Source organism: Crocuta crocuta, unplaced genomic scaffold (genome assembly GCF_008692635.1).
Source record: "Crocuta crocuta isolate KB4526 unplaced genomic scaffold, BGI_CrCroc_1.0 scaffold197, whole genome shotgun sequence".
NCBI lineage: Eukaryota > Metazoa > Chordata > Mammalia > Carnivora > Hyaenidae > Crocuta > Crocuta crocuta.
In genome coordinates, this window is record NW_027532002.1 from 12,199,892 (window position 1) to 12,211,366 (window position 11,475).

Below are 11,475 nucleotides of genomic sequence, written 5' to 3' on the forward strand. Positions count from 1 at the left end.
ATTGTAAGCTCCAAAAGAAACAACCAGATTCTTCCCAAATCTCAAAGCGTTGCTCATTAAAACCACTTTGAAGTGCCTTAAATGTGTTATCAGTCAATTAATTACCCCACAGAGAGTAAATTCCCCCATTGGGTATTAAACCAGCACGTTTCCTGACCCCAAGCACAGACCCAGCTACTGACTATTAGGACAACTGGCTAAGATTTTCATAAGTCCCTTGGACGAATGGCAACTCCAGCCTAGTGTGGTTTTCCAAGGTACAAGGCACTGCCTTCAGAAGAAGGAGACTGCATCTCTGACTACTGTGTTTGTGGATGGCACAAGGACTCAGAGTCCTAATCAGTATGATAGGGGCATATTTGCTCAGGAAGTCATGGCTTCTTGCAAAGGTAAGTATGACTGGGGCAAAGTGCTTTTGTCACTACATATCTTGCTGCCGGCACACCTCATTTCCTGCCCTTATGAGATATCATGAATCTCGTCTCTAGCCCATGTAGCACAAGGTCTAATGGCCTGATATAAATATTCCTGGCTCAGGGTTCTTGGGTGGCTCAGTCAGTTAAGTGCCTGACTCTTGATTTCAGCTCAGATCATGATCTTGTAGTTCATGAGTTCGAACTCCACATTGGGCTCTGCAGAGCCTGTTTGGGATTCTCTCTCTCTCTCTCTCTCTGCCCTTCCCCCACTCAAGCTTTCTCTCTTCCAAAATAAATAAATAAACTTTTTTAAAAAATTAAAAAAGATATTCCTGGCTCTATTAGACACAAGAGTCCAAGTTACAGTAATTCTGGGTAACCTTTCTAAATTCCTCAGGGGAATCTCATACAGCCTGTAAGGCACAACAGGTAAAACTAAAGAGAGTACAGATGAAGTGAGATGTACCTGTATTTCTAAAACAGTTACCAATGATAATGGCCCACTAGCTCTCTTTTCCTGTTGTAGAAATGGATGCCCTCACACAGCTATACACCTGGAGGAATAAATCTAAATTTCTGCCCTTTCTTATAGGAGCTGCCAAATGGAAACCTATCCAAATGCTTCCTCCAGTGAAAATAATAAATACACTACAATTTTGGCCAAAGCAAGATACAGAGGGCTTTGGACTTATCATTAGAGATATGCTTGATATCAGGGTCATTAGGCCCACCATCTCCCCATTTTATAGCTCTATCCAACCAATTATTTTATTTTATTTCATTTCATTTCATTTCATTTCATTTCATTTTAGAGAGAGAACGTGAGCAAGGGAGAGGAACAGAGGGAGAGAAGAAGGGAAACTTTTTTTTTAATGTCTATTTATTTTTTAGAGAGAGAGAGAGACAGAGTGCAAGTGGGGGAGGAGCAGAGAAAGGAGGAAACAGAATCCAAAGCAGGCTCCAGGCTTTAAGTTGTCAGCAAAGAGCCAGATGTGGGGCTTGAACTCACAGACTGTGAGATCATGACCTGAACCTGTTGTGCCCGAATCGTGAGTCCCCTGAGACCCCTAAGGAGCCGTCACCGATGCAAGTACATAAGGGTCTTTAGTACAAGCTCAAGCGGGGCCTCACCCATCTACTGGCGCAGCGGCAGCAAGGAGAAGCCCCGAACAATGGGGAGCAGGGTTTTTATGGGGTAAGGGACGGGGGTGTTACAGTGCACACTTTGTACATTTTGCATCATCACGTAAGCACCAGTTATAATTGTACAACACCCATGGTTATAGTTTTGACCATTCAGTATCCGTGAGGCTGTAAGGACACAAGTCTAAACCAAACTGACTCCATGACAGGCTTTAAGTTTCCCCTCTAAACTAGAAGGCCTGAGTTTCACCTTCCCCGAAACTATCAAGCAGTTACACATTGCCCAAGGCAGGAGAAACCACCCTTGCAACACCCAATCAGGAAAGGCCAGCGACCACCCTCCACATTGTTAAGGGAGAGGCCTGGACATAGAAACTATAGATAGGACCCTGTTACCTAGTGTTAAAGTTAACCTGTTAGTCGCCAAACAAGACCCTAGGCTCGCTCTGTGATTGGTTGAATTTAAAGGTACTCTAAATGTTGTAATTGGATCCCGCTAAAAGTAATGAATACTCTAGACAATGTGTATGGTTAAACCTGCTGTCAATAATGTTGAATAATTATGATTGGATCACTGTTCCCCTGCCACAACTTCTGTAACTCCCCCGTCACAAACCCCATAAAAACCCTACTCTGCCTTTGCTCGGGGCTCACAGCAGGGATCCACTGCGCTGGTAAAGTCTGTGAGCCCGAGCTCAAGCCGTAATAAAGCCCTTTGTCTTTGCATGCATGACTCGGTCTCCCCTGTGTTCTCTGGTCGTTGAGGATACTGTGATCTGGGTATAAGGCATCTGTTACTTTTGGCGGGACCCAATCATGACCTTTGAGAATCCTTTGAAAATGACCAATTATAAAGTGAGCTCAAAGGGCCTACCTGGGGTTTAGGCAAGCAGTGAGTGATTGGCTAGTTTGTACAGAGTAACTACCTGCAGTTCCCAGCCCTGACTCAGACCACAGGAATGTTACACAGTTCTTTTGATTGGCTGATTGGAGGGTGGTCCTGAGGGTGGCTTCAGCTGAAGCTTTTCCTGGAACTGGGCTATGTGCAGCCCGAGGTTGCTCTTAATGGAGAAATTAATTTCGGCTCCTCAAGCCGAAGTTGGATGCTCAACCAACTGAGCCACCCAGGCACCCCAGAGAAGGAGAGAATCTTAAGCAAGCTCCATGTTCCGGATGGAGTCCAAGGCAGGGCTCAATCCCACCACCCTGGGATTATAACCTGAGCTGAAATCAAGAGTCAGGCACTTTACTAACTGAGCCACCCAGGGACCCCTTATTCATTTGTTCGTTCATTCATTCATTCATTCATTCATTCTATCTGGCCAGTTTTAAAGCCAGCCACTAATGAATGAAGATTAACAGTTGACTATTGTTGGGAGCCATTCCTGAACTCATAGGTTGAGAAACTCCTTGTGAGGTTAAGGTAAGTTGCACAGACTCTTACCGTCAGACAGCGACCTATATCCACCCCCACCCAACTGTTTCTGCTTGAGTACCAACCCCCAAGTCACCTTGTTAACTGGTATTAGGAATGACTCATTCTGGCCTTGATATGCTGATGGCACTTTGTGAAGGAACTTACTGTAGGAACTTCTTCTTTTGTGGTTATGGGAGCAACATTGCATCCCTGAAAGACCTGTTTTTCTTAATACCTCCCATTAAGTGATGATCTGGCTGTTGACCCCTGCTCACAAAGAACTAACCTTTGCCTTTACTATGCTAATGCCACTTCTGGGCTGTTCCCCATTCTTTTGCATATCAATGTTCTGGAAAGTTTTTACTGATAAAAGGATTTATCAGCAGAATGCCACTCCTGTGCCCCAAACACTAAATCATAAAATAGTCTCAGACACTGCGGAGAGGCCTGGCTGGTGACCAGAGAAAATCTCACGCCTCTCTCATCCCTCCCTTGCCGACACCATCCATCCTTCAGGGACCCCTGGACTGGGCCAGAGCTGGACTCCAGCAGACTATTAAAAATTAACTATTGACGGACAACCTCTCCTTTACTGTCCTGCCCACCACTCCCTTACAGTTTATTCAACAAACTTCTATCTCCTTAAAAAATTGACTGTTAACAATTGACTATTAAAAGCACAGGTTCCCACCACTATACCTCTCATTCCCAATAATATAAAGATGATAGATGACATCCAAAGAGCTCAGGAACCCTACTTTGCTGTCCAAGATTTAGTCAACGTGTTTTATCTGGTCCCAAAAACTGAAGACCCACACCTCAATTTGCTTTCAGTTTTGAGGGTGCCCAGTACACCTTTACTCGGCTGCCCAGGGATTATCTAAATAGCCCTGACATTGTACATACCCTATGCAGACAAGACCTAAAGTCACTTAAACTAGGACACCTGGGTGGTTCAGTCAGTTGAGCGTCCAACTCTTTATTTCAGCTCAGGTCATGATCCCAGGGTCATAGGGTCGAGCGCTATGTTGGGCTCCACAGTAAGCATGAAGCCTGCTTAAGATTCTCTCTCTCTCTCTCTCTCTCTCTCTCTCTCTCTCTCTCTGTCCTTCCCCCCCTAAATAAATAAATAAATTTCACTCAAACTGCTGCCTTTAACATCATATAAATGACATTCTACTGTGGAAGTCCTCTGAGGATGCCATCCGGGAAGACTTACACCTAGTAACACAACATTTACAGCAAAGAGAATGGACCATTGCCCCACATAAGATCCAAGCACTGACCACTTCTTTTAAGTTTCTTGACATGGTTTGTCAGCTAAGGACTGTAAAATTGCTCTTGCATCCACTCCTCACAATCAAGCCTCCCACTACACTATAACAGGCACAGCACATATAAGGTCTCTTCATGTTTGGACAACACATTTCACACTTATCCATACTACATAGGGCTATTTATGCTGTTACATGCAGGTCAACTTTTATCTACTGGGGAGAAATTCAACAATCTGCATCATGGCTGGCCCAACAAAACATGCAGAAGGCTCTGCCCTTAGTCCCTCAAGGCTTAGAGTTCTGAATTGAATCACTGATGATGCTTCATTATACTTTGTGTAGTCTTTAGAGTAAGCATGGGCTCTGCCCATGGGGTTCTCGACCAAATATCCACCCCAAATAGCAGCCAGGTACACGACAATTAAGCACCAAATTTTGGCAGGGTACCAGGTCCTTTTAAGCACATAAATATTAACAGGCTCCCAACTTCACACACCAAGTACCCATCTTGTCTTGGGTCAGGGTTTCAATGCAAAAGAGACTCAGCATGGCCACTGGAAATCATACCTTTAGGAAAGGGCTAGACACGATATCAAGGGCCTTTCCAAGTCTTCTCCCATACTTAGCCCCTTGTCCGCTGACATTTAGGTGCAGCTAGAGGCATCTTCACTGATGGCCACTCTAATAGTCTGGGGAGCCCTTTGGGAGCAACTGTCTACCACGGAAAGGGAGTGGGTAGCAGCATCATGGTACACCATGCAGCCTGTTGAAAGGCTGCAGTGTATCATCCTGCTGGCTGCAAATCCCTCATCCAGAAGAGCTCTCCTGGCCCAGCCCAACCAGCAGTTGGTGACAATGTGCCTGACTCTGCAATAGGCCATAAAAATAAGACTCGCAAGGGCTCACATTTTTACTGACTCCTGGATGGTAGCCAGTAGGCTCATGGTGTGGTCTGGACAATAACAAAGGGATAATTTCATGATTCATGAAAGCCTATCCACTTGGAGAGAGATAGCCAACTCACATATGCCAATTATGGTCAGTCATGTCTCTACACACACACGCCAACAAACACCAGGAGCACATTATAATAATATTGCAGACTCTTTATCCAAATTACATGCCTGTTCCAAGGCCCTGCATGAGCAACTGCCCAAAATATCAGACACAGCTCTGGACACAATTATTCCTCCAGTGATATCATACCCACTAGCAGAGTGGGCCCATATTACATCAGGCGATAGGGGAGTGACAGCACTCACTGATTGGGGATATTGTTGTTACATCTTCCTCATCCTGGCTTTAGCCAAAGTGGTGGTAAACAACTATCTCCCTTTGCTCTCAAAGAAAACTCTGGAGGGCTCTGGAAGACATGTATCTCCTGGGGTAACAGACACTACTCACAATGGTAAATTGATTTGGGGGCTGAGGGCTGCTGCCAGCCACTGCTGAAGCTACTAAGTACATAACCACAGTCATTGATACTTTCAGTAGGCTCCTGCTGACCACTTCCCAGCATGTCATCTTCTTCTTAACCAGGTATATGCTCATCCCCTTTGGTTCATCATACATCATAGATTCAGATCAAGGTACCCATTTCACCTCCCAAGTTGTTTGGTCACAGGCTCTAGAATATGGAATCTTATGGAACTGCAACCTAGTTTACTAGCCCTAAGTGGCTAGACTTATAGACAGGCATAATGACCTACTCAAAGACTTGCTTCTTAAGCCTTTAAAATTTATCTTTGTAATCATTTTTTAATGTTTATTAATTTTTGAGAGAGAGACAGAGCACAAGCAGGAGAGGGGCAGAGAGAGAGGGAGACATAGAATCTGAAGCAGGCTCCAGGCTCTGAGCTGTCTGCACAGAGTCTGACACAGGACTTGAACTCACAGACTGTGAGATCATGACCTGACCTGAAGTTGGACACTTAACTGACTAAGCCACCCAGGTGCCCCACTTTTTAAGCTTTTAAACAATAAGTGGTCCCCAAATAGATAGAAATTTTACCCCAGGTTTTAATACTGCTTAATTCCCAGACCTCAGGTCTCTAAATCTCCCATATTGACTATCAGTCTCCTCCAAAGATACCCCTGCTAGTACTTCCAGGGAACATCCACTCCTTTCATATCAGAGAGGATATCACTCATCTGCTCACCAGATAAATGTTCCTTTTACCATGTTGGTTTTTCTACCATCTTGTCATCTTATACATGCTGGCAACCTGATCAAGGGCAGATTGTGCAATATGACCCTATTATAAGATAGAGTCTTCTACCAAATTGCTTAGTGATCATGATTATACAAAATATCATTGGCCTGAACAATGGTTTAGTGCCAGCAGAAAAGCTAAGGCCAGCAGCTTTGCTTTGCTCACTATCTGGGTTATAAAGGCTAGCTAATTAAACCAAATTTATCAAACATTTTGCAAAAGATTTAACTTATACCTCTAGAACCCACTAGCAGAACTGTGTAGATCTCAGAGAAAAGAAAAGAGACCTTCTGCCTAGTGGGTGCCAGTCACATTCGGAAATGGAATTCAAACAGAAACCCTAGGATCTGCAGATGCTATCAGTAGACTGAAACAAGGCCTCTACCCTACCTTAAAGGAAGAGGGAAATGACCTCTTGTTCCAAAGCAAGTACACTCATCCTTTGGTCAGTATCTAGATTGTTCAGTGGAAGGAGGCACCACAAGCTAGTTAAATGCAAATGTTGCTATTACTCTTCTTGTGCAAAACCTGGTTAATAGGGTTGCTGGTAGACCCCTAAGGCCCAACACTTTTCAGATGTACTGGAATATAATCAACCAGGTGTACACCTGCACCACAGGATGACTGTGTGCCAGATGTTGGTGGGCCCTTAAAAGGGCTTTAGCCAGAGTGTCATGGGACATAGATCCTGACCTAAAGCTTACCTCCACCTACACTAAATGGTGCCAATGCAAGTAATCCTTAAATGAGTCACTCCTTCCTGACACTATGTCTCATTATGTCCCAGGCAGAATGGCTTTCCCAATGTAGCCAAATTAGACTCATCTGGCTGGCAAGTTTGTGCTCTAATGAATTTCCTGTAGTTGTAAAGGGATAATCTCTGGATTGTAAAGCTGCTATTCACAAAATGTCCCTACCATTAATGTATCAATATGCCCATAATCTATATGATCTGTGAATGAAGTCTCCAAAAATCTTGGTCACGGGCACTTCATGATCCCTGCAAGGTGCACTCCTAATGATCCCACGGAGTTCACGGAGATCTGTTCACCTAGAGGCAGAGCCCATACTTGTAGTTCTATGCTGAGTCAGGCCTCTAGCATATTCACTTGGATTTTATATATATATATATATACATATATATATATTTAAGTTTATTAACCTAATCAATCTCTATACCCAACGTGGGGCTCAAACTCAGGACCCAGAGATCAAGAGCCACATCCTCTACTGACTCAGCCAGCCAGGCCCCCTAAGATTTTTGTTTTCAAGTAATCTCTACACCCAACATCCCTGCTTAGGATTCTCTCTACTCTCTCTCTATACCTTCCCCTGCTCATGCGCTCGCTCTCTCTCTCTGTTTCAAAATAAATAAATAAACTTAAAAAAAACAAGAGTCACATGTTTTACTGACTGAAACAGCCAGGTACCCCAAAATGAGGGTCATTTTTTAAATATACACTTGGAATTTAAGACCAGCCAGCCGCTCCTACCTTTTATGGGTTTTCACCTAGGAAGGGCATCCTTCCGCGGACTGGCCTCCACCACCCCCAAGCATATCAACACCTCAGATGACATGGCCCCAGCCTGAGAGCTCACTGTGGGACATGACTATACCTCAGATGGCAATGCCAGAACCTAAGAGACAGACACGGAAGACAAAAGATTCCAGCCTCTATGGACATGAAGACTTTCCTCTCCCAGATTGCATCCACACCAGGAGAGGAGTAACTGTGATGACTGTTAACCTAAAAACCGAGTTGCAAAAATACCTCCAGTTGACCAACCCTGAGAACCTCACAGAGTACTATTTTTCTGAAATAGCTAACTGCTTACCTTGTGAATTTTACAACTATCAAAATGTTTGCCAAACTGTAAATGGCCCCAGCAACCCTAGACATCACTTCATCCTTATGGCAGGCCAAATATTCTAAACAATACTAGCCACAGTAAGGCGCTTTGACTTGCTCAGATCCCATGGTTATGGACCTCTTGCTGCTGCGTTCACTGCTCAGTGTACCAGATTACAGCTTTTGCTTTCCATCCTAGCCATCCATGACAGACTCTACTCCTCATTATTCCTACCGCAACCACCAGCACCTTCTCGACTCCTGAAATTGCTACCTACAATCTTCTTCACATCTTATCCATAAGCTCTTCCCTATTATATGCCACGACCCTGCCCCATACCACAACCTAGTGAGCCAGACCTGACATGGTCACTCATACAAACCTCCAACATAGCAATCCAGGCCTTGCAAGTAAAATGATATTGGATTTGTTACCATTCAGGGTCAGACCTACAGCCCCATGTCACTATCTATCCCAGTGTTCTTCCTAGTGATCAGCCCCTCCTCCTAATCCTCATCCCCCAAACATCACAAACCTCATTTAGGCTAAATCAAACCCTAATCTAGATCCCAAACAGGACACACTGTGGGTAAATATCAAAATAATGAACTCCCCACAGCAGCATTTTCTAAAGGCTACTAACTATACTGAAACACAAAAAGCTGTACTTCACCCTTGTATACTCACAACCCTTTAATAATAAATAATGTCCCAGTGCACCTGGCTGGCTCAGTCAAAGGAGCATGCAACTCATGATCTCGGGGTTGTGAGTTTGAGTCCCACATGGGGTGTAGAGATTACTTAAATAAACTTAAAAACTTAAAAAATAATAGTAATAAGCAATGTCCCATTCAAATTCTACTGTGTACCTAATTCAAGGGACCAGGAGCAAGTTCACTTGACCCTGCCCAATCTGTAAGTAGTCCAGAGATGACCCTTAATATGGCAACATGGTTACCTCTAATATTCTAGTTATACTTTATGCTACTGGAATAGCTCCGCTAGAAAAATCCTGCTGTTGTACAAAGAAAGCCATTCTTTTTTTTTTTAATATTTTTTAATGTTTCTATTTATTTCTGAGATAGAGAGAGACAGCAAGAGCAGGGGAGGTTCAGAGAAAGAGGGAGACACAGAATCTGAAGCAGGCTCCAGGCTCTGAGCTGTCAGCACAAAGCTCGATGCAGGGCTCAAACCCACGAACCGTGAGATCATGACCTGAGATGAAGTCGGACACTTAACCGACTGAGCCACCCAGGCGCCCCCTAAGAAAGCCATTCTTATCCCTATCCCTGTTGCCACTGGATGACAGGCATAGCAACAGTGCTTCCATCCTGGCCAACAAGATCAAATATAAAAAAACACTCAGCAATTATCAACTACCCTAAACCACATGCAGACACTACATCATATTTGGAGTCTGATGCAGCAGCAGTAATGCTCACTAGTACAAAGTAGTGATGGATAATAGACTGGCATCAGATTTCCTACTGACTGAAGGGTATAGAATCTATTCTTTACATGGCACTTCTTGCTGCATGTACATTAACAACTCAGGACAGGTACAGGCCAACCTCCAGAAGATGTGTCAAGATTTACCTATCACCCATCATGTAACCAAAATATTTCAACAAACTGTGACTCTTCCAATAGCCTTCATGATAAAGTTTCCCCTGCCTCCCAGGGACTCCTTTTGTGCACATCTTAGATGAAACACCCCCACACACACATAGAGGTTACCAAAACCTCACCCTTTTTTTTTGTTTGAATTGACCAACCCAGCCTCAGCCCAGAGCTCCAAAGCTTTCCACCCTCAGACCCTAATAAAGGCATGTGCCCCAGGTCCTATCACTCTCTCTGCCTGTATCTGCCTTGACCTCCCCATGTGGCGCTGTGAGGCATCATACTACGTATTCTGTCTAGGGTTGTGAGTAATAAACTTCTCTATCTCAGTTTCTCTTGCAGTCTTTTATTGAACTGTATGCACCCCAGGGCTCTCCTTAACAAATGTTGATTTAACAAATTCAAAACAAACCTTTGCACAGCAAAGAAAACCATCAACCAGAGGGAAAAGCACTCTATGGAATGGGAGAAAAATTGCAAAACACGCTGTATCTGACAAGAGGTTAATACCTAAAGTACACAAGGAAATCATGCAAAACACAAATAAACGAATTTAAAAATGGGCAAAGGAACTAAATAGACATTTTTCCGAAGAAGAAATACAAATGATTAATAGATACATGGAAAGATGCTCTGGGGCACCTGGGTGACTCAGTTGGTTAAGCATCTGACTCTTGATTTCAGCTCAGGTCGAGTTAATTCAGTTGACCGTGAGATTGAGCCCTACATCAGGCTCTGTGCTGACAGCATGGTGCCTACTTGGGATTATCTCACTTTCTCTCTGGCCCTTCCCCACTTACGTGCACGTTCTCTCTCTCTCTCTCTCTCTCTCACTCAAAATAAACTTAAAAAAAAAAGATGCTGAATATCACCAATCATCAAGGATGCATAATTTATGCAAATCAAAACTGGTGCAGCCAATATGGAAAACACTAAGGAGGATCCTCAAAAAATTAAAATTAGAACTACTGTAAGGTTCCAGCAATCCCACGTCTGGGTGTTATCCCATGTTCACTGCAGCACTATTCACAATAGTTAAGGTATGGAAACACCCTAAGTCTCCACTGACACATGAATGAATAAAGGAAATGTGTTATGTGTGTGTATTTATGTATACATATATATATACACATACATAGAATAGGTGACATATATAGAGACAGAAAACAGAATATTATTCAGCCTTGAAAAAGAAGGGAATCTTGCCACTTGTGACAACATGGATGATATTTGAGGGTATTACACTAAGTGAGATAAGTTAAACAAATACTGCACAGTATCACCTATATGGAATTAAAAAAAAAAAACCTAGAAACAAAAAAGTTGAACTCAGAGGAAGCATAGATTGTTGATTATGAGGGCTAAGAGGTCAGGGAAAATAAGGAGAGACTGACAAATAGATACAAACTTTCAGTTATGAATAAGATCTGAGGATCTAACATGGTAACTATCTTGATAATACTGTATTGTATAAATGAAATTTGCTAAGAGAGAACTTAAGTGTTCTCACCAAAAATAAACCCATCAATCAAATGGAC